Raw genomic sequence first — 25,082 nt, 5'->3', positions numbered from 1 at the left:
GTGGAAACCAAGATCAGCCTGAGGGAAAAAAAAAGAAAAACCAAGATCAGCCTGAGGAAAGCATAAAAGAAACCAAGATCAGCCTGGAGGAAAGAAGAAGAAAACCAAGATCAAATACCTGGGAGGAAAGAAACCAAGATCAGCCTGAGGGAAGAAGAAGAAACCAAGATCAGCCTGAGGAAAGAAGAAGAAACCAAGATCAGCCTGAGGGAAGAAGAAGAAACCAAGATCAGTCTGAGGAAAGAAGAAGAAACCAAGGTCAGCCTGAGGAAAGAAACCAAGATCAGCCTGAGGGAAGAAGAAACCAAGATCAGCCTGAGGGAAGAAGAAGAAGAAACCAAGATCAGCCTGAGCGAATACTGCTGTCCACCGACTTGAAAAAAACTATCAGGTTCGTCTTGTCTGTTTAGCCCGGAACACGCAATGGCCAAATATCTTATAATAATAATAATCAAAATAATCTCCGCAGTGGGTAGTGCCGTCACTGCACCTCATGCGGTACACTGTGGGCATTACTTAAGGTTCTTTGCAGTGTCCCTTCGGCCCCTGGCTACAACCTCTTTCATTTCTCTTACTGTACCTCCATTCATATTGCCTTTCTTCCATCTTACTTTCCACCCTCATTCTCTTATGAGCAACGAAGGATAATGCTAATTATAACTGTATAGGAACTAGACAAATGTGCCTTTATATAAAAATGAAAATACAGATTTCTTTTCTTCATAAAAAGATACAGTATTTGTGCCGTTCAGGTACATATAGGAAATCTCATGAGAGAGAGAGAGAGAGAGAGAGAGAGAGAGAGAGAGAGAGAGAGAGAGAGAGTTGTAAAACAGTCGGCGATCGCGCTAAACGGTGAAAGTATTTCTCAGAACACACACAATCGGTCCTTTTAATCACTACGCGCTGTTAATGATGGTTCAGACGACGGGATCTATTTCTGCATAAGAAACCACAACCTTGCCGGCTGTCGGGTTCCTTCGCATGCATAAACACAGGCATTTATGCATTTATTTATACATATAATACATATTAACATTAAGTACTAAACATGCAAACTAATTACCAGGTACGCACTTCCCTGCCAGGGTTAAGAAGGGGCACTGGGCTCTGACGAAAATCTACGTAAAAGTACCATGCTGCGCCCAGACAACGAGTCCATGCCCTGTCAACAGTGAGGCGAGGATCATGACTAGATAATCGTATGTATGTTCGCCTTATTTCAGGTAACAAGTGAAGGGAATGTTACAACCTCTTCTTAATTAGAAGTAAGTTCGTGAAAAATCAAACAGGAATGGCAACAAGCGTCAGGTTTGGTCACAGCACGGGAACAAAGACGCAGGAAAAATACTGTTGAGGACAACCCCCAATTCTTTAATATGATTGAGGTGCAGATGCACAAACGTGAACTCGTACCAGTGCTAAATCAACTGATGCATTCTTTTTTATCTCTTCACGAGAAGGCTAGACTGTCTTACTAATCCTGTTTCGCTAGCTTTGAGTTTCATGTAAATTATCGCATGATAATTTACAGAGCGAAGGAAGTTATGTAATGCATACAAACGAAGTCATAAAGGAGAAAGGAATCTTTGAGAGTTTTGACTCGAAACCATCCTTTTTAGTTCCCCTGTGCTACAGACGGGAATAGCATCATCCTGTGCTATTCTTCGGCTCAAATGCTCCTAAAACCTTCGCGTATGCAGATAAATAGTCCCCTCCCTGAATGTAAACGAAATGTGAAATGGATCTGAACATCCAATAACGTTGTAGACAAAACAACACAACCCACGACGCGTGCATTTACCGTTTCCAACCCGCGTTCAAATCTGCTTTCGGTGGAATATCAATCCATATAACGGTTGAAGCTCTCCCGAGAGAGAAAAGGGAGAGTGAGTGGGAGAGTTGGTTTAAAGGGGACCACCCTTCACTGCCGCCCATGCCGCTACTACTGCTGGTCCTGGACCGTGGTGTGGGGGCGGGGGGCGGGGGGCGATTCTGGGGCGATGTAGTCGTTCCCCCTTTCCCATTTGACTTGCTCTCAGATTAACCAGATTTTAATCTTTTGTAATTGAAAATTCTGTACAATGCTTTTGAATAAAAAATCGTATGCGATTCAACAGAGAATGGGTAAATGTTCCTTTCCTTCAGTACTCCAAGATGTTCGGCTGCCAATTCAGACCTAGCGATAACATTTAAAAAATGCGCAGCCTTGAGTAAATAAAAAAAAAATTGCTAAAGCATTATCCAGCGAAATTCAGCCAAACTACTGAACAGCGGGTTCTGTAAAGCAAGGATTAGATTCAACTCATTTTTCCCAACTGCAGCTCAACAAAAATCACTTCTATGAACAACTGACGATTTTAAATCATCAGACAAAACCATTTCCTACTTAATTTCACTCACCCACATGACTCAACCATTCCAAACAGATACCACTTCACTTCATTCAAAGGTCATCACCATGACAATAGCGAAAATCACTGAAGCCTGTTAAGCGCGCTACTATTGGTGAACAATTACGACAAAAGGCGTGATAAGAAGAGCAATCACTACTACAGTGGTGGAACTATACAGTAGTACTGGCCTTCAGAGCAATAATTACAGTTATACTCTCAGAAACAGCAGGTGCCGTAAATGAAGAGGTAACACTAGCTGTAACTGAAGCAGTAGAAGTAGAAGGAACTACAGAAGGAACAACGGCAGCTACTGCAGAAGTAGCAGTAGAAGGAATGTAGAAGAGCAGCAGTGGCAACCGCAGAGAAGACATTGTTTTATGGGTGCCCGTTGTAAGGAAAAACTCCCAAAGCTTTAGTTCGTGTCGTTCACGACAAGCAGTCCTTAAACATGCCTGCATAGCTCATTTTACTCTCTCTGAGGAAACGGCGCACAATAATTGCTTAATATATCATCGCATCCAACGCCGAGCGTAGCAAAGTGATATACATACTGTATATCAAGAGTCACTGGCATACAACGCCACATGAATGGTAGGGTTTTTACTTGTTTACTACGCAGCTTTAATCGTCGTCATTACAGTCATTATCAAATGAAGCTAAAGTGGAAGGAGTATATTATCAATGTTGTTATCGCATACTCTGAAAGTGTTAATAATTAGGGTAATTATAATCATTAGTACCACGAATGCTTCTATACGATATGACCGATACGGCAGCAAGTATTTCACAATCTTCCGACGGCCGAACAATAATATACCCTTAGATAGACAGCGAACTCTGAAAGCGTTTGCGTCGATTAGAACCTATAATAAGGTTATGCTGATAGCCACAATTCATAACAACGCAAAAACGCTCATTATTTTACAATATCCTTATCTTCGTCGTTAATGGTATCAAGATGAATTGAAAAACGAACGAATTCTATAAAAGCGATATTCTAGTCTCGATTCTTTCACTGCTAAAATGAGCAGTTTTCTCAAGAGTCGTCTGGTACAACTGATTATTTCAAATGTCTTTAAACTGTTCACTTCTAAAAACTTGTCACTTTCTCCTCCCTCTGTTGAACTGAATTGAATATAGAATTTAGGCCAAAGGCCAAGCACTGGGACCTGTGAGGTCATTCAGCGCTGAAACGGAAATTGACAGTAAAAGGTTTGAAAGGTGTAACAGGAAGAAAACCTCAACGCAGTTGCACTATGAATCAATTGTTAGGAGACGGTGGAAAACAAGATGGAAGAAAGAGAATATGAAAGGAGGTACAATAAAAGGAACGAAAGGGGTTGCAGCTAGGGACCGAAGGCACGCTGCAAAGACCTTAAGTAATGCCTACGGTGCACCGCACGAGGTGCACTGACGGCGCTACCCCCCTGCAGAACCTCCCTTTGTTTCTCGAATAGTTTTATCAGGCTCTACTAAAGAGGTAAATCCATAATTAGTAAGTTCAATGTTGATATGGTTAAGCTTACAAGTTCATAATCAGTCAAGTTCAATGTTGATTTTGTTCATCTTAAGTTACTCCGTCGACCCTCGGTCTTCTCCGGCAGAAAAACCGATGTTTCGTTTCCCCCGGAGCTGATTGCCTAATGGTATACCTACGTTACAAAGCGTCCGCGCACGCACGAACCTTGCGTAAATTATCACGTTTCGATGGCTTATCTGTCACTCCTATCTGAACAACTTCAGTATATCTCTCACTTCGTATCTAGAGGTGATTCGAAGTATTGCTCCTCCTTAATTCAGTGCGTCATTGCGTCTCAGTTGTATTTCAAAGAGTAGAAATATTAAGGTAATGATGAAAATAGTTTGCATGTGTAGAACAGAGAGCTTTGACTCCGTCTGCTTGTGTTCTTCCTTAATCTCTATACACCAGAAACTTCTCAGTGCCGGCGGCTGTACAGATTCTTCAAGGACTAAGATACTTCCTTTCAATTTCATTCATGCAATATCATTCCATCCTAGACTTCAGTTACGTCTCACATGATAAAATATGAAGATGTAACTTGAACAAAACAACAGATAGAAGTATTTCAGTTGAAACTACTCTGGTCTTAGCAGCCAAAATTTTAAAAACCACGGAAAGTGCCGCACGTTTTAGTACTTACAGCAAAACACTGACTACGAGAATAAAAGAGCCAGAAATGACTGCCACAGTTAGGAAGGTACCGTGATTGAAGCAACGGGTACAATTTTTGCCAGGCTCATCTTCCCAAGTCTACGATCGCTTTGAGAACGCACATATCCCGAAAGGTAACGTGACTTTCAATATATACGATTTTCTCCCAGACAAATACAAGAATATGCTATATAATTCACTGACGAATGGCATGAAAACTCTTGAGAAGTTACGTAGGTGGCGACTTTCTCTTGGTGGAAAACACGTTGGTTGTGGGAACAAACTTTTAAGCATCGTATAATCTTTCATGAGAGTATGAAAGTCAAAGTGTCCTAAGATGAAGAGGTGGAGGAAAAGACAGAGTAGGAGGAGAAGGAGGAGGAGGAGGACGAGAAAAAGACAGAGTAGGAGGAGAAGGAGGAGGAGAAAAAGACAGAGTAGGAAGAGGAGGAAAAGACAGAGTAGGAGGAGGAGGAGGAAAAGACAGAGTAGGAGGAGGAGGAGGAAAAGACAGAGTAGGAAGAGGAGGAAAAGACGGAGGGGGAGGGGGAGGAGGAGGAGGAAAAGACAGAGTAGGAGGAGGAGAAAACAGAGTAGGAGGAAAAGACAGAGTAGGAGGAGGAGAAAACAAAGTAGGAGGAAAAGACAGAGTAGGAGGAGCAGGAGGAAGAGAAAAAGACAGAGTAGGAGGAGGAGAAAACAGAGTAGGAGGAAAAGACAGAGCAGGAGGAGGAGGAGGAGGAAAAGACAGAGAAGGAGGAGGAGGAAAAGACAGAGTAGGAAGAGGAGGAAAAGACAGAGTAGGAGGAGGAAAAGACAGAGGAGGAGGAGGAGGAAAAGACAGAGCAGGAGGAGGAGGAGGAGGAAAAGACAGAGTATGAGGAGGAGGAGGAAAAGACAGAGTATGAGGAGGAGGAGGAAAAGACAAAGTATGAGGAGGAGGAGGAAAAGACAAAGTAGGAGGAGGAGGAAAAGACAGAGTATGAGGAGGAGGAGGAGGAAAAGACAGAGTAGGAAGAGGAGGAAAAGACAGAGTAGCAGGAGCAGGAGGTAAAAACAGAGTAGGAGGAGGAGGAGGAAAAAACAGAGTGGGAGGAGGAGTAGGAGGAAAAGACAGAGTAGGAGGAGGAAAAGACAGAGGAGGAGGAGGAAAAGACAGAGCAGGAGGAGGAGGAGGAGGAGGAGGAAAAGACAGAGTATGAGGAGGAGGAGGAAAAGACAAAGTAGGAGGAGGAGGAAAAGACAGAGGAGGAGGAGGAAAAGACAGAGGAGGAGGAGGAAAAGACAGAGTAGGAAGAGGAGGAAAAGACAGAGTAGCAGGAGCAGGAGGTAAAAACAGAGTAGGAGGAGGAGGAGGAAAAAACAGAGTGGGAGGAGGAGAAGGAGGAAAAGACAGAGTAGGAGGAGGAAAAGACAGAGGAGGAGGAGGAAAAGACAGAGGAGGAGGAGGAGGAAAAGACAGAGTAGAAGGAGGAAAAGACAGAGGAGGAGGAGGAAAAGACAGAGGAGGAGAAGGAGGAAAAGACAGAGTAGGAGGAAAAGACAGAGGAGGAGGAGGAAAAGACAGAGGAGGAGGAGGAGGAAAAGACAGAGTAGGAGGAGGAAAAGACAGAGGAGGAGGAGGAAAAGACAGAGGAGGAGGAGGAGGAAAAGACAGAGTAGGAGGAGGAAAAGACAGAGGAGGAGGAGGAGGAAAAGACAGAGGAGGAGAAGGAGGAAAAGACAGAGTAGGAGGAGGAAAAGACAGAGGAGGAGGAGGAAAAGACAGAGTAGGAGGAGGAAAAAAGACAGAGTATGAGGAGGAGGAGGAAAAGAGAGTATAAGGAGGAGGAGGAAAAGACAAAGTAGGAGGAGGAGGAAAAGACAGAGTATGAGGAGGAGGAGGAAAAGACAAAGTAGGAGGAGGAGGAAAAGACAGAGTAGGAAGAGGAGGAAAAGACAGAGTAGCAGGAGCAGGAGGTAAAAACAGAGTAGGAGGAGGAGGAGGAAAAAACAGAGTGGGAGGAGGAGGAGGAGGAAAAGACAGAGTAGGAGGAGGAGGCGGAGGAAAAAACAGAGTGGGAGGAGGAGGAGGAGGAGGAGGGATTGTCACATGATGGAGAAGAGGAGGTGGAGAACAGTATTTTATATATAACCTGTGGCGTGAGGATGGAATATGCGTTATGGCACCATCCTAATTTCACATATATTCTTCCTTCATTACGAACCTAAGGGCAATGAAGACGGAATCTAATTACAGCCTAGTGTGAAAGAGGACTATTCAAAACCAGAAAGTTTCAGGCTAGCGAGAGAGATGTTTCTCACTGTCTATGCTACAAGGTCCTTGCCCGTTTTGAGTTGACCGAGGCTGTTTGTGAAATTATCAGAGATGCGCAGTTCCTCGCTATCACTGTCGGTTGTACAAAAAAAACTGTTGTTTTGAAATAGGGAAAGGAGAGTGAATCGATAGAAGTCGCTGATGTTTTCTTCTACTTTGTAGTCTAGAGCCTTAGTCTGGATACAGACACAAAAAATTATCGTCCAGTATTGATATGACAGCAGAAGTTATTGGGTCCTCATTGAAGGGACTCTGAAGTAGCTTGCTAACAATAAAATGTTTGTTTTTACAAAGCTTGTGGCATCGCGCTTGCTTCATGAGCAACACGAATAGCAATACTTAAAATGCCAAAAAAAAAGTGGGAGTGATGCAACCTTTAAATTCACAGACCGAGAGATGTTCAATTTACGTTTGACTTTGCCGTGACATATGGAAAATGCGATTTAAAGTGCCATCGTGGCGAGTGCTTCGTTGTCACGAATTAAAAAATTAAAATTCTGGTAACTAGAATACTAATCAAACCCATGATTATCCATTTGAGAATAACTACACATTTTTGTATATATATATATATATATATATATATATATATATATATATATATATATATATATATATATATATGTGTGTGTGTGTGTGTATGGGGAGAGAGAGAGAGATTTTCAAAATGGCTTTTACGTACATAAAAACGTATGGTATGAGAGCGAGTTAGTTTCAATACAGCTTTTACGTATATAAAAAGTATGGTATGAGAGAGAGAGAGAGAGAGAGAGAGAGAAAGAGAGAGAGAGAGAGAGAGAGAGAGAGAGAGAGAGAGAGAGAGAGTTTTCAAAATGGCTTTCACGTACATAAAAACGTATGATATGAGAGAGAGAGTTTCAAAATGGCTTTTGCGTACATAAAAACGTATGGTATGAGAGAGAGAGAGAGAAATCTTTACGGTAGGTCAACTGTCATTGAGCGAAGTAGATCGGAGAGCGATAATTTGTTTACAGATGATGATAAAGCCACTTCACTTTCTAAGTCAATCAACAAGGCCGAGTAAACAACTTCAAAGTATATACCGTTTGGGCTTTGATGAGCTAAAATCGGAGAAATTTCGCCTCTAATGCAATTAACAAGAAAGGTTCCATTGTGAAGGAACGGGGTTCAAGGACGAGAACGTCAAAAATGGCCGATGACGACCTTGACGAAAGGCTCAAGATCTTGTTTGTCCCAAAATTCGCTTTCGAGATAACACCGGAGAAAACAGCTTAGTCAGGTTCCCACTTTCACTCTCAAAGTAAACAGTGATGTTACTTAAAAACCTTAGGCGAGCCGTTTACGTAATGGAATTGCAGTAACCAAAATGTAAACATGTTCTTAACTAGGTTGCTTCTTCCACGAATGTACACAATAATATATATATATATATATATATATATATATATATATATATATATATATATATATATATATATATATATATATATATATATATATATATATATCATTATTTATACACAAAACACATAAATTATAATATATATATATATATATATATATATATATATATATATATATATATATATATATATATATATATATAGTCATTGTCATATTCATACTTACATGCTGAATTGTGTATCAACTGTCGGTGCGGTAAAACAATCACAACATTAGTTGCTTCATGTACCTACACAGAGGACTCACCAGCAGTAGGTCAAACACCTTTCACAAGCATTCTCGCATTTCCTTTTCACCAGCTTATCATCCTCCTTCATTCTTTCCACATGTCCAGACCATCTCAGAACACTCTGGTCCCTTCTTTCACCTCAACTAAACTTTTTGACACTTCTGCATGTCTCCACATTCCTAACCCCATCAGTTCTACTTACACTACATAAACTGTGCTAATAGTTCATCTCAAACATTACAATTCTTTCATTTGCATTGAACATCCACATTTCACTTCAATAAAGGAGTGGGCTCAACACTCACTTCATACACTCCAACCTTTGCTTCCTCAGGTAATTCACAAAAATCTCGACCTTTTGCAAACCCTCCACTGTCACTTCACCCATTCTGTACTCTCCTAATCTCTAATCCTACCATCCTGTTAATTCCAAATATTCATACGAATCAGTAGTTTCCATTCTTCCACCATCCACATCAAGATTCACTGCTTCCTGATTTCTTCATACCTTAAATCCTTACTCTTGCTCACATTCACTCTCAACTTTCTCCTCGCGCAAACGCTCTCAAAATCTTTCACCAGTTTCTGCAGTTCCTCTTCACTATCCCCAATCAAGAGTATCATCCACACTTCACAATCAATACACAGTTTCTCATCTCACCTTCGCACCTGTACCTACTGTCCTTTCTCTGACTTTTCACATCACGCCATACATGAAAACATGTGAACCAGTGAATTTCACGTCCATGAACAAGGACTGTATATGTCCCAGTTTATCGTCGGATTTTCAAGGATTCTCAAACTGAAGTGTTTGAAGTGCTACAGCCCCTTTATCAAGCAATCGTTGTTGTTGTCAACAATGTCAGGTTTTATCATCAGTGACATGCTGTTAGACACGACAGTAATTCAAGTGTTGGGAGAGAAAAAAAAACGTGGTCACGTTGGAGTGATTTTATCAAGGTTGGCCTGCATATTTTTCGTAAATAGATAAATAGGTATATATGCCTGTGGAAGATAAGAGAGCAGAGATGTGGGCTGAGTAGGCCATGGCGTGATGTGGAGAGAGACGTGCCGGTACAAGTACTACATGAGATATTCAGCACCGAAGTTCTGGATGAAGAACTCCTGAAGCTATCCCCAGGTGAGGATAAGGTTAGGTCATATGATGAAGTATTGTATGGAATGATCGAATAGAAATAAAGAAACAAAGTGTTAAGTAAAACTAAAGACACCAACCATTCATCCGGCAAAGGGGAAAAAAAATCTTCCTGGCTGTACATCTGGATTCATCTCAAAATGTCACGAAACTTATCCTATGCCCACAATCCACAAAAACCACAAAATATAACTGATATCTAACAACTACAACCTGAGATGTCTCGACAACAATCGAATGAACTAGCTAAGGGGTAAAATACCAATTGCACACAACTTACTGTGTCTTCCCCAACCGCCTTATCTCCGCTGGGTCGAAGCAGAGAATTGATGATGGTGGTGAGGAAGGATGCCTGCCTAGGAGACCGGTGTGGGTGTCCTGCAGCAGTGGCGACGAAGCAAAGGACCGACAACACGCGAAGGACTCCTAGTCTCAGCTTCATCTTGAGTCCTTTGAAGGGGATCTCTCGAGTTTAGCTTTCAGTTTATCTTCTACAGAACACGTAATGTCCGGATTCACTACTGAAACTCCTGTCTGCTTCTGCATTAAAAATACTCGTCTTTTCTGGTTCTTACTTTCTGCATATTATTTTTTCCTGTTCGTGTGTTATCTTGTTCCTTTTTTCTTGTTCTCTTTGTTTTAAATTTTCCTTCGTTATTTCTACCAACACTCGTATGTAAGAATTCGGGTCTGGCTATTCTTGTCCTTGTAGTTACGTTCTCAGCAGTCCCTGGAATAATAATAATAATAATAATAATAATAATAATAATAATAATAATAATAATAATAATAATAATAATAATAATAATAATAATATGGTTTAGGAAGGGGGTAGAATTGCACAACAGCAAATACCACTGATCAATATGCAACATGCCCATGAATTTGCGAAAAAGAATATCGAAGTATATCAAATTTAAAATTTGTTCAGAAGTGATGAATATAAGAATTTCTCTCTCTCTCTCTCTCTCTCTCTCTCTCTCTCTCTCTCTCTCTCTCTCTCTCTCTCTCTCTCTCTCTCTCTCTCTCTCTCTGGCTGATAAAGATACTCATAATTTTTGTAATGTTTTTCACCTACATCTTAATAGACATTTGTCATGTTTTTGCAATAGCTAAAGGCAATATCTGAGCCTTCGGCTAAAGACAATGGCTAAGTCTTCTGGAGCATTGGAGTTATTGTGCCCCAGTATAAGACATACCCTTAAATAAAAAAGAATAACAACAAAGCATTGCATCTGAAGACCTGTGCTAGCTAACAAACAATAAAGTAAGAACCTAATACTATATATCTGTCTGAAATGACAACTGACTGGTCCAGAAACAAATGGGCCCACTCGCTACCACAATTTCAGCTCGTTCCATACTGAGAGAAATGATCAAATTTCGGACTTACGGCCAATCTTCAACTGAACATTCAGGAAGACAGCCATACCACAATCAAGAGCCACGTATATGTCGATCATGACACTGAGACAGAGCCTAGTTTCACCGTAAATTTTGTAGTTTGTCTTAACTTGTTGCATCAAGCGAACGAAACAAATCTACCCGTACATCATAATCACCCTTGTCGATGGATATTTGTAATCGGTGTCCAAAGGAGGTATGTATTCAGAACAGAAGTAAGTTGTTTCCCTCTCACTGCACATTTCGCAAGCACAAATTTCGTTCAATTCTGAAGAAATGAAGCGTGGCTTAACACTCACCCACCCAGAAAAATAAATCGGCAATTCCGCAGAATCTCACAGTGGTTTTTCAAAACATGGCAGGGGGTGGAAAAATTCGTATCATTCCGCGTTCGGTACTTGAATTACGTTGCAGCAATTCATATTTCTAAACAGAGAACGGGGCAGGGAAAGAGGACGGATATGTCATTTAATTGTTCAAGAAAATGTTCTATTCATTCATTCCTCTTGAGCAATGCCACCAGGATCTCTTCTTGCACAGCGGAAGTTCTACTAATGACCAAGAACGCTGAGGAAAGCCGGGAAGAAGAATACACGCAGATTCTCGGAAAATTTCAAAAGATTCTGTTACTCTTCAGCAATGAACACTTGCATGAAAACGCATGCATCTACGACCCAAAATTTCTGTACGAACATTTTTAAAATGTCGACGCGCTTTACTATTTATATCAGATTTAAAGATCGCCTTTCCCCTTTACTTAAAAGGAGAATTAACTGGATAATCAATCGAGTCAAAAGTGATTTAGAGGTTGAGGTTCTGTTGACTGAAATCACTAAGTAATCTTTGATCATTTTTTAAATTAAAGACATCTTGGTTGCTTTGTCTTCACTTTATTCATTAAGACATACATCATTTCTCGACTCGTAACCTGGAGGAGCCGAAGGAGACAGAGAATCCCTCAAGATCAGTGTAAAACCGGTTCAGGAAGAATCCAGAATGGGAGAAAGAGAAAATATGACAGCAGAGAAGGGAAAGAATGAGTCACACATTTCTAATTTCTTAAAAGGCCACTTAAGACTTACTTAGGTCAAGCTTGAGAGGTGATCAAATCAAGCTCAATTATAAATGCCATCCAAACCAATATCTAAATGCTGCACTGATCTAAAAAACAAATTCCAGTTTTTCAGTGTAAGGTTTTAGTCTAGTTATGTACGAGTAGGAACAATTAGAGTGCATACTTCATCTGTATCAGTTTTCCAGCCAATTTCTCTCCTCCAGTCTCTCTGCATATTCCGTCCTTGTCATCATTTCTCTCTCTCGCCCTCTTTCCTCGATTTTTCCTGCCATTCCTGGCGAGGACGAAGCCAGAGCCAAGAGGTGGAGTCGGTAGCAGTTCTGTCGTGCAAACCTGAACTATGTTGTTCGTTTACTTTCAACGCTCACCACGGCATCGACTTCGACAATCCCAAACACATCACACCAAAACCACGCGACTTGACAAGTTTTTACCACTGCAATACCACCACTTGCTTTCACCATACAAACAACGAGCGTCTCCGAGAATGACATGACCACGCCATAAAACGTGGCGGAATAAATAGGAAATCATGATTCCTGCAGGTTTTGCTTTTCCCATTCCGGAGGGCGGCGAGAGTGGGTGAAAGTGAAAGGGAATCAGATGTAACCGCTAATTAACCCGTTTCTCGCGTTCACTCCCACTCCAGAATCGGCAACGTCATCCCGGGAATTCCGTCAACGCCTCCGGCAGCGTGATTTATCGCCGTCAGGTTTTTTCGAGTTTCGTACAAATATAACCAATTCTCATGAAGGTGTGACTAAGGCTCATGCTTTCGCTCGCTTCTGTTTGTTTGTGTGTATTGCAAACGTCATCTAAAAAAAGTAAGTGATAGGTTTCTGTGTCGTTATGTGGAGAGTGGGCTATATGTTCCAAGAGAGTTCGATAAATCTCAAGATTACAGCAGAACCAATAGTTTTTTTTTCTCTATCTCTTATTTGAGCGTTTGCAGATATATAGTAATTGTGCTTCACGGTTAATTCATTTCAAATATGTTTCATTTACCTCGATCGTCATATGTCATTAAAAATCATTTCGTCTAAAAAATGAATTGGCGTTCCACTCCGCAACGACTTCTACATTCACATAAATTTAATGTTAACAGAAGGATGCCGAAGTGTTTTTTTATTCTTTGTCACTTAAATCTTATGTAAAGGAAAACATTACTGCTGAATACAGCACTCCTTATCACTAGATAAGGAAAAGAGCGGAGATTTGTCGAAGCAAAAAATAGGAAAAAAAGACGCGAGGGGATGAATTTCACAGAGGCCTTTTGATGATGATGATGGTGGTGGTGATGATGTTAATGATGATGCTACATGCATATCTGAATTCATAACATCCTCCCACAGGCCCCAAGACGGATCCGTCTAATTTCCGACGTCTGGCATCAGCATAGGTAACATTCCCGACGCATTGGTATGCAAATATCCTGCATTAATAATAGCTCAGCTCCGTCCTTGGGGAAGAGTATAAAATAATATAATCTATACCGTAATAAGGTTTGGTTCATTAGAAAAACATAAAGCCACCCGCGTCACACGCCCACGCCCTCTCTCTCTCTCTCTCTCTCTCTCTCTCTCTCTCTCTCTCTCTCTCCACTCTCTCTCTCTCTCTCTCTTGTTTACTTCCCCTCTGTTTTCATTATTCTTCGAGTACAGGCATACGACTAGAGCAACCATGACCGTAAACAGACATTAAATCCATTTCACTTAACTATGAAATTAAACGCAGAATGGAACCCGCTAGGCAAAGAAGCTTTCTTGTTATAATGCCTGTGTCTTACTTGGCAAATACAAGACGGAATGCACGGTCATTGTAGGTAATGCACACGCAACTCGAAAAGTCCTGTGGTCAGGTTCTACTGCACCCATTTCCCTCATGAGATCAGAAAATCTCTCTCTCTCTCTCTCTCTCTCTCTCTCTCTCGTTCTCGTGGGGCTCAAATGATCGATAATTTCCTTTCCAATACGTATTCCGTGTCGAGCTTGAGTTGCTTTGTCAATTTTTTAGTCTTCTGCAAAAGAAAACTATTGAGATGGCTATTTGTCTGTCCGTCCGTGCTTTTTCTGTCCGCCCTCAGATCTTAAAAACTACAGAGGCTAGAGGGCTGCAAATTGGTTTGCTGATCACCCACCCTCCAATTTTCTGATGCATTTAACTCAGAAGCGGGTACTTTCTCGACTGTTAGCTTTGACTTTTCCTGAATATCAGGTTCATATCAGATAATGACAAAGAAAACTGAATTTAAAAGCAAAAAAAGAGGTAAAGATGCACAGATGGATTTTCTGTATGGTATGTGTGGAGCAAGAAGTGTACTTATAAAAAAAAACGATAATTATGTTTTAAGGTGGTCTGGTCACAAAGGGAAAATGGAGAATGATAAGGAAGAAAAAATAGGGTTTATAATTTGGCTGTTGGAAGAAAGGACACAGAGATATAGACAGTGCTAGGTAGATGGCGTGGAAGTAGCGTTTGAATAAAAGGGCCGTAATATCAAAGAAGCGTGAGAAGCCCAGCAAGATGGTGAGTGGCGCAGTGTACGTGGGCGAGGGGGGAGGTGGAATAGGCGTACTGCTGATGGTCATTCTGTACAGGAATACCTGTGTTAAGAGCTAATGATGTTGGAAGTTTCATCCAAATGGGACTTATCCCTAATTCACAGGGACACTGTTTCTCTGGAACTGACCCTCACATGATAATACTGCAGCCGATGTTGTCACAATGTCATCGCACCCGACCCATCCATCTTCGGAGGAATTTAAGGCGGCTGCCATCGTCAATCAGACGCAATCTAAGCGCGCTTCCTCTTTTGCGCAAAAAGTGCGCAGCGCTCGAGGTGTGACAACCACTGTATGTGTCTCCAGCAAGTTCAGCGCATCTCCGAATTGTTGATACACAGAAAACACTGACGTCAAAATGTTGAGTTTCAGGTCTGCTGATCTTTGACTACACGAAATTAGTCACTTCCAATTTTCGTAATTTCATACGTTCTTCTTTAGCAGAGAAAGAGAGAGAGTGATGCGGCAAGGTTAGAGACTTGACCACGTCTGTTCTAGGTAATATATTATTCAAGTACAACAAAGGAGGGATCAAAATACCCAAAAAAAAAAAAATTTCCATAAAAGGGCTTTTCTTCAAATTTTACCGTCATTCCCAAATACTTTGAAACGATAATCTGAAAACCCCCCTATTTCCATCTCCTTACACAGAGCTTTTACTTTTCACGAAAAACTAAAACATTCGATGTAAAATAAAAATAAAAAAAACTATATTCGAGGAACGCCACTCACGCGGGGATTCCAACCGAAGCTTTCATGTCAGAGGAGGGATAAGAACTTGTTTGAAAATGATTACGTCGAGTTTTCGACAAGTTCCGTTGCATAACTGTGATGACACAGTACCCCTAATTGTTATCAACGCTGTCAGCAAGAACACCGCGTCAGCAAAACTGTAATCAAGATAACAGATGACCATCCGCACCACTTTCGTCAGCTGTCAACAAATCGACAGTAGGCTCCTCTCTCTCTCTCTCTCTCTCTCTCTCTCTCTCTCTCTCTCTCTCTCTCTCTCTCTCTCTCTCTCTCTAAGACCAGCCTAAACGGTAGACCTCTTTCGGCTATTACCATTAACCTTTCGGCGCTAAGACAAAAAATCAAAATAAACACTTTATGTGACTGCCACAAAATAAAAAATTGGCTTAAAATACATATCACCTAACTGACTTTTCGGGGCGAAAATAAGACAGGTGATTATGGAAGAGATTTCTTTTGTAATGATTCCCATACAGCATCGAGCTGGATGGTTGGCGACTGGTATAAAAAAAATTCCTAAGCATGCTAAGTTTTTGAAAGCAATACAGGCCTGGTTTGGACCTCTGGGGCCAAACGAAGTGACCTCATTCGAGCCCCGGTGGAGATTAAAAATAGACAGAATCCATGACCTCAATACGGGTTGGAAAAAAAGAGTAAAAAATGCGCCGAAGTTTCTTTGGCGCAATCGAGTTTTCTGTACAGAGTACAATCAAGATGCCCGGTGGCTGCCTGGCCTATATCGTTGCCAGACGCATGATTATGGCTAACTTTAACCTTAAATAAAATAACTACCGAGGCTAGAGGGCTGCAATTTGGTATGTTTGATGACTGGAGGGTGGATGATCAACACACCAATTTGCAGCCCTCTAGCCTCGGTAGTTTTTAAGATCTGGGAGCGGACAGAGAAAGTGCGGAAGGACAGGCAAAGCCGGCACAATAGTTTTCTTTTACAGAAAACTAAAAATGAATGTGATGATGTTCAGATTGTCTTCAATATCAAGTAAAGCATACAATAAGTAGTTTCGAATTTCGGCCCAGTTTGAATTTTTGAAAAATCGAGACACTGATGTACTAGGAACCCTTGCCAGTATTATGAATTGTTGCGTAAGCCCAATTTCATGGCTTATTATGGTAAAAAAAAAAATCAAACTTTCGAAAAGTAATTCCAAATAATTTTCGGGACGCCACGATTTGCATAACTGATACAAAAGATAAAATACCATGAGTTATGATGGTCGACAATTTAATTTCCTCTAAACAGTGTGACATTTCAAATTTAAAGGGACTTACTCACTGGAACCAGAGGAAACTTAGCAGTTTACCAGTATTTCACCAAAGTACTTATTTTTTTTTTATCATACTGCCAACCCTACACATACACTTACTACCCTGACGGCAGGTATCTGTACAGAATAGAAAAGAATATAGAATTTAGGCCTATGGCTGAAACGGAAATTGACAGTAGGAAGGTTTGAAAAGTGTGACAGGAGGAAAACGAAGCAGTTGCATTATGGAACAATGGCTAAAGGTGGAAAGTCAGATAGAATAAAGAGAATATGAGCGGAGGTACAGTAAAAGGAGTGAAAGAGATTGCAGCTAGGGGCCGAAGGGACGCTACAAAGACCCTTAAGCAAATACCTGCAGTGCACCATCTGAGGTGCACTGACGACACTAACCCCGTACGGGATGAGATCTATATAGGAAAGAAAACCCTTGGTTTAATTTACAATTATGGGTGAAGAGCGCATCTCTGGATTATCAATATTTAGAAAAGTGAAATTAACGAGTTTTAGGGAATATCTGTTGCTGCTGTTGTTGTTGTCCTAGACTTGTACATTAGGCTGTGATGGACTTTTGTAAACAAATAATGAATATACAGTATATATAATTCTAAGAATTATCGGCAGGTTCTTGCACTACTTGAATTCTACAAGATTGCTGACCAGTCCTACATGTGGTGGTGTTTCAATTGCAGGGGGCCAGTGAACGCATATAAACACACACACACACACACACACACACGTCAAGATCTGACATAATCGTTCTTCATGGCATACATTATCGAGAGGGCTATCACAGCTGGGCGAACAAAATACACTTCATGGGGCCGACAGATAAAGGAAAATTTTTAGAAATAAAGTAAAGCTCCCTTGCTAAAAGCATAAGAAAGTAACTGAACACTTTAATTCGTGTACTCTCAGTATCCTAGATCCGTCGGCAGCTCGTTTAAATACAAAGAGAACAAGCTGGTGCAGTTGTTTCTAAAAAGTAAGAACGACTCACGCGGTGCACTGTAGACATTACTTAAGGGTCTTTGCAGCGTCCCTTCGGCCCCTAGCTGCAACCCCTTTCATTCGTTTGACTGTACCTCCGTTCATATTTTCTATCTTCCTTTCCTTAACCCTCTCCTAACAATTGATTCATATTGCACCTGCGAGCTTTTCGTCCTGTGACACAAATCCAATTCCAGACTGGAGTGCGGCCAAGCTGTTTTCCACGAGTAATTAACTGCCCGTACAGACGGATAACTCTGGTGTTGGCAACGTTAGTATACAACTGAGCATACGAACCAATCGGGAAGGTTCCAGCGGATTCGCCCAAAAAGACTCGGCCTCAATGACCGGCGCCATTTCTCCTCGTTGGACGAGTCGGTAGAGTTGTGGGCTAGCACTCGCTAGGCCCGAGTTCGAGTTTCCGGCCGGCTAATGAAGAGTTAGAGGAATTTACTTCTGGTGATAGATATCCATTTCTCGCTATAATGTGGTTCGGATTCCACAATAAGCTGTAGGTCCCGTTGCTAAGTAACCAATTGGTTCTTAGCCAAGTAAAATAAGTCGAATCCTTCGGGCCAGCCCTAGGAGAGCTGTTAATCAGCTCAGTGGTCTGGCAAAACTAAGGTATACTTAACTTTGATCCTACCACTCGCCATTTCACATTTGTATGCAAATTACTCTGTCATCCGCCAATACTTCACATTCATCTGTGATCAGGATCAGGATCGTAAGTGCTGTCAGTTGATATGCATGTTTTTTTTTTTCTTGTTCACAGTGTCTTATGGGTCTTTTGAATTTGTGTGTGTGTATATATATATATATATATATATATATATATATATATATATATATATATATATATATATATGCAAATATAGCTTATCTTGGGTCACTGTTGTCAATCTTTGCTGTCGGGAGCAATCGTAAGCATTTTTTCCCATAACCACCAAATATCTTCCAGACGACACGCATGCTCTTCATAACAGTCACTTTAATAAATAAATACACTATATATATAATATATATACATTATAATATATATATATATATATATATATATATATATATATATATATATATATCAGTTGCCAACCCCATGCCTAATAAGTTCTGAGAAAAAAACAGCCTTGACTGAGCTGCGGACAATGGTCATTCTATACAATGACCCTGTCGAACAGAAACATCGCTCAGAAGACTGAGATAAAAAAAAAAAAACAGTTGAAAAAAACTAGTGATTAGAAACTACGCAATAATTCACACTTGGTCAATCTAAAGTGGTTCCAAGGTCTGATCCTTCGACAGAATCCGTCGAATGCCAAGCAGCCAAAATCGCTGATACGACTCTAACAAAATCCCCAGATTCCAACAGGTGGCGCCTAACAGAGCTTCCGCGAGAGTAAACTTTGGTCAAGTGGCCGAACATTGTTCAACGGAATTGTCAAAAGATTCCGTCAGGGTTTCTGGCTTCTTCGGACGAATCACCGTCAAACTTTTCGCCTGCCACCAATATTGACTGTGTGCAAGGCATGGCAACATGCAGCTAAAACATCTTGGAAAACGGCCTTGTGTGACTGTCTGTCTTTGGCCCCGCCTAAATCACCTTATAAAATACTCCTTCTTCTTCTTCGTCTTCTTTCGCGAGTGATCTTTAACCCGAGGGAGGTCAACGCCTCTGTGTTATCTCGCGAACGCCAGGTGATTCGTCCTTATCGTCTTCCATCACCCTGAGCTCGTGTGATTTTTGTTTATGCAGCAAATTTTCACGTGACGATTACCGCTATCATAAACTGCAAACGAAGGAGGCAAAGATCAACTTTCATTGAGATTGGTTAACTTCGCTGTGATTGGATAAGATGTTAGAAGAAGCAGTTATCATGTCATCCTTAAATCGTACCTGGTAGAAATGACAAAATGCGTTTAAATATGTGGAAGGGAATGCGAGGTATGACAGTGCTTGAGTGTGATGTACTGGGCGGAATTATAATTACCAAACGGTTCGACTGCCCGTTATCTATCAGCTATTGCCACTGCTACCCGCTTTACCCTTTTTTAAAAATATCACTAGTAACAGTGTACAAGAAGTAGTAAAACAATACCTGCTAACAGATGCACGACAGGAATCAAAATGGCGACAATAAATATTTCTGGTGTTGAAATTACAATAAACTTGCGAGCCTCCGAGTAAAATCGAGCTCTCGCTAAAGTTAAAAGTAATGCTACTGTGTCACACGTACCGTCATTCTTAAACTCGACTCATATCTCGACGCATGACTAGACTAAGCAATTTTCACCCATTTTAGTACTTCCTTAAACTGACTCCCTTCTACTCCTCCCTGTCCGTTTGTTTAGCTGTCTGTCTGTTTTAGCCTGGCCAAAAAATGTCCACTGACGGTATCTGATGCCTTTAGGTGGAATATTGTTCGTGGGTGGATTGCCTGACTAGGGCACAGTTGATTAGATTTTGAAATCGATCGGCTTACGAATGGGTTTTCTTTTTTTCCTCACACCGTTGGACCATGGAACAGTCTCCCTGAGGATGTCGTGCAAAAGAACTTGAAAAGATCAAGCGACGATGCAATGCATTACTACCCTAATGCTGTTCTCATTGCGTTTTAATACATTTTGAAGTTTAGTATTAATTTATTTTCCCATTTTTATTAAGCGATATCTCTTCTTTCTGTATAACCCTTTACTTCTTTCGAATGAACACCATAACATTCTTTGGAAGCTTGATTTCAATACCTTTGGTGGGCTCGTTCCATGCGAATAGGTTTCATCCTCTTAGATTTCAATATTAAAAGCTCCTGTCAATGTGTCCGTCATACCCGTGAATGAAATTTAAGATTCGAGTTAAAACGTCCATTTTCTTTTTCTTTTTTTTTCCTTTAATGCTCAAAGTGGACAGAAGCAGCCGCGACCAAATGTTAACGCTGTCATAAACATTGTTGTTATTTTCTTCGCCTGTTTCCAAGATATCGTGTGTGTGTGTGTGTGTGTGTGTGTGTGTGAGGGTTTCGTAGTGACGCAGTGTTACTTTAAGCATCATACGAATAAAAGGAACCAACAGGTGGCGTGGTGTTTGGTTTCTGCTTCGTTGGTTATTTCTCTGGGTGAAAAGTGGCTTACTGAACGCCGCCTCATTATCGAAAGCAATATCTTGAGGTTATACGACAACGATGGTTTCAGTATTCAGTTCCCCTGTTAGGAGAAACTGTTCCTTACGTTTCATTTTGATAAGGAACAAGTAAAAAATGGGCCAAAGTTTCTTCGGCGCAATCGCGTTTTCTGTACATAGTAAAATCAAGGCCACCGAAGACAGATCAATCTTTCGGTGGTCTCGGCACAATGCTGTATGAGACGCGGCCAATGAAACTTTAACTGCGGGCCGGTGGTGGTCTGTCCTATATCGTTGCCAGACGCACGAGCATGGCTAACTTTAACCTTAAATAAAATAAAAACTACTGAGGCTAGAGGGCTGTAATTTGGTATGTTTGATGACTGGAGGGTGGATGATCAGCATTCCAATTTGCAGCCCTCTAGCCTCTGTAGTTTTATAGATTTGGGGGCGGACAGAAAAAAGTGCGGACGGACAGACAAAGCCGGCTTGACAGTTTTCTTTTACAGAAAACTAAAATATAAACAGAGATATTTTTTTCTGAGACCTCGTAAGTGAAACAAGGTTCATTTTTTTCGTTGGCCAAATCAGGTCACATTTAAAATTAAGGTACCTACCTCCAGATCCGTTTTCCAGATTTTTGTATAATTTGCTGCTTGTTCTTTCGTTAAGGAGGTTCTTCCGTGTATTGGGAAGCGTCTCAATAATGTCTGAACCAGGAAATGAAATCTAGTTATCAGTGAATTTCAGTGTTCCATTATTCCACTACTGACTGTAGCCTACATGCTCCATCCGGAACACACAAAAACAACGAGATTTCTTTTAAATAAATTTGTTCACTTTCAAAACTTACAGCACCGAGAGCTCTTTTACTGTCGATAAAACAAGGAAGACTGATAGATGAAACCAAAGAACGTCGCGTTTTAAGTTTTCTTACTTTCGCTGACAAAACTAAGAGTAAAGGCGAGGCAGATTGCAGGTTAAAAGTCATTTTGATCATATATATTTATGGGAAACAGCTGTCTACCTGTAACACTTTTATGTTCACAACTTGGTTTAATGATGTTTAATGGGCAAAATACGAAAGTTGGGAGACTTAATACACTGAATTGAATATAAAATTTAGGCCAAAGGCCAAGCACTGGGACCTATGAGGTCATTCAGTGCTGAAACGGAAATTGACAGTAAAAGGTTTGAAAAGTGTAACAGGGGTAAAACCTCGCAGTTGCACAATGAATCAATTGTTAGGAGAGGGTGGAAAGTAAGATGGAAGAAAGAGAATATGTAAGGCGGTACAGTAAAAGGAACGAAAGGGGAGAGACAGTACAAGTTCTGGATTTTACTTGAAATGTGTGAGAATAAATTAGGTACACCTAAACTTGCTATCGAGGGACAATGAGGAAGAAAAGAAATAGGCAACCATTAAAGCTGTGATTGCAGGAGTGTCACTAAGGTAGGTTGGCCTCCTTGCAGGCGGCAGTAACTGATCACGATACAGAACCAATGATTTTTCATCGACCTGGGGAGGCGCGAACTCGCGACATCTGAGCGGCTTGTCACGACACTAGCGATCATATCAGCGGACCGGAATTCTGTCTTTTTAGCAAAAATCTCCTTTACTTAACAAGGAATACACGTGTACTAAAATACTCAGACCATTGTACAACCAACGAGGAAGAAAATTCCGTGTAATTTTATCCAAAAAAAATTTATGTCCTTTCGTAATTTTTACTTAACTTTAACGCCATCGGTAAGGCGACTTTATTACAAAATTTCATTAAGAATTTTAATGCTTGCTTCAAACAGGACAACAACTATGAGATGCTGCATCAGTTGTAGCTGTCGATTATGATACTTTTAATTAAAGAACTTGTTTGTATGTAATGTGTAGTTACTTGGTTTAAATAAATAAGGATACTGAAATATTCCGACTGAAACAATATCCTGATTTTAATGAACTTTTGTAAAAGAAATTATGATTCTGATTGCATAAATTCAGTCGCTAGAGTGGTACATGATAGTTATTCAGTGAATATATACCTACCAGTCATGTAAAACTTTCATACACTTAAAAATATTGCAATTATATGAAACGTACTTATCAGTAAGACAAAGATTAGTCATAGAAAAATACTGATTGTGCTTGAACCTATTTTTTTATCTGTAATGCTCAAAAGTTCAGATATCTGTATCTACGACGCTCAAAGTGCACATACATTTTTCTACCCGCAATGTTGAAAATATAACTACAGATAACTTTATCGAAAATGTCCAGAGTACAAAGTAATGTGTATATAGATCTGTTACTAAGATCCCACATACTGCTGACGCAGCATTCCTGATTGACGGAAACTTCCTCTGGCGTTGCAATACGAGGACGTAAACTATGCCATGACCAGACGTGGCACCAGACTCGAGCAGGAAAATGACAATCAAGCTGTTGAGGGAATAAACCACCATTGGAGAGATGCGGTCGCGTGTCCCTACTCCATTCGTCGGTATGGATTTGAGCGACCCATCCCATCTCTCTTGACCTGGTCGTTTTTGTTTGCGTTACGCTTTTCTTTCATACTGGGATTTTATTGTATTTTTTATCCATTCTCTTTATCAATTTGGCTTTTCTTTGTAAATATAGAAACCAAGAATCTCTCTCTCTCTCTCTCTCTCTCTCTCTCTCTCTCTCTCTCTCTCTCTCTCTCTCTCTCTCTCTCCGTCTACGTGTCGCATTTTCGGCTTGCTGTCCTTTCTAGGGATTTTCTTTTATCTGATATATTTCGCAAGGTTAAGAATGGCCATTTTCCTGCAGTAATGTGCATAATCGCAGTATTATTATTATTATTATTATTATTATTATTATTATTATTATTATTATTATTATTATTAGTCAGAAGACGAACCCTATTCGTATGGAACTAGCCCACCAGAGGGGCCACTGACTTGAAATTCAAGCTTCCATAGAATTTTAAGGTGTTCATTACGAAGAAGTAAGAGGAGGTAAAGGAAAATACAGAAAGAAGAGATCTCACTTAAGAAAGAAAAAATAAATTAATAAATTAAGAAAAAGAAACAAGTGTATTACAATACACGGAGAATAATAGTATCAGGGACTCATTTTAATGAACAGCAACGAACTTAATACTTTAAAATTACGAAAAAACTTTCAGTATTTTTCGTTATCGCATGAAGATATTCAAACTCTGAGTTAGAGGACACAACTCACTTTCATACGAAAGACAGGAAACACTACCAGCACGCCGCTGTGCAACTTAACTGCCCTAGAACCAAGCAGACAATAAATAAGGGGCGAAACCCGAAAGATGAGGCAAACGTTTCGATTGAAATTAGGGTGTGATTTGGGGAAAATGGAAGCAAGACGAGATTTCCAAAGCTTGCCTGTCAAACTAATAAATAACACTGATATCTGTCCTTTTCAAAATGGGGGTAGAACAATGCGCTACAGATTTTGACATTGTTTCTGGGTAGGACAATGCACTATAGATCTTGAAATTGTTTCGTATCTAAAACTGATCAAAATTTTCCGGAAAAGAAAAACTTTACACAAAAGCGAATGAAGAGGAGAAGGAATTTCCGCAAACTGAGGAAAGTAACCGAATGAGGTCACATAAGACGGAGGCAAATGAAAAGATGAGACAGAATAACGGCTCCCACTAAGCACGACGATTAAAAACACAATTGATTTTGGAAATGAGCAAAGTCACCCGAGTGATGAGGGGCGAAGTTCAACCTGAGCACGCTCGACGTCTCCAGACAAATCAGTCTTCTGAAGCCTCGGAATTGCCGGTCATCAAAGAATTCTTATCTGAGCTAATCGAGATTACATACCTGGAGGAAAAAATACCCAGCTCCCACTGACCAAAGGTCTATCCCCGACGGGCACAGAGAGAGAGAGAGAGAGAGAGAGAGAGAGAGAGAGAGAGAGAGAGAGAGAGAGAGAGAGAGAGAGAGAGGAGCTACAGCATTTTATCAGTTATAGCCACTTATAAAACTCCTGTTATATATTTACCTAGCGTCTTTTACCTAAAAATTAAACCCCCTTCTAAAAAAAAAAAATTTGTCAGTACCAATATGAATTTGACTCGATACCTTTACCGAGCACTGAGCAACAATACCAGGCGGAAGGAGGAAATAGAAAAGAATACAGAATTTAGGCCAAAGGCCAAGCG

At 40.5% G+C, this 25,082-nt stretch overlaps 1 pseudogene; it reads right to left on the bottom strand.

Moving 5' to 3' along the window:
- The window catches only part of LOC136836385 (gastric triacylglycerol lipase-like), a 53,119-nt pseudogene that overhangs the window by 12,712 nt on the left and 15,325 nt on the right, over positions 1-25,082 (bottom strand).

Source organism: Macrobrachium rosenbergii, chromosome 56, assembly GCF_040412425.1.
Source record: "Macrobrachium rosenbergii isolate ZJJX-2024 chromosome 56, ASM4041242v1, whole genome shotgun sequence".
NCBI lineage: Eukaryota > Metazoa > Arthropoda > Malacostraca > Decapoda > Palaemonidae > Macrobrachium > Macrobrachium rosenbergii.
This window is presented reverse-complemented; position numbering and strand designations above follow the sequence as displayed.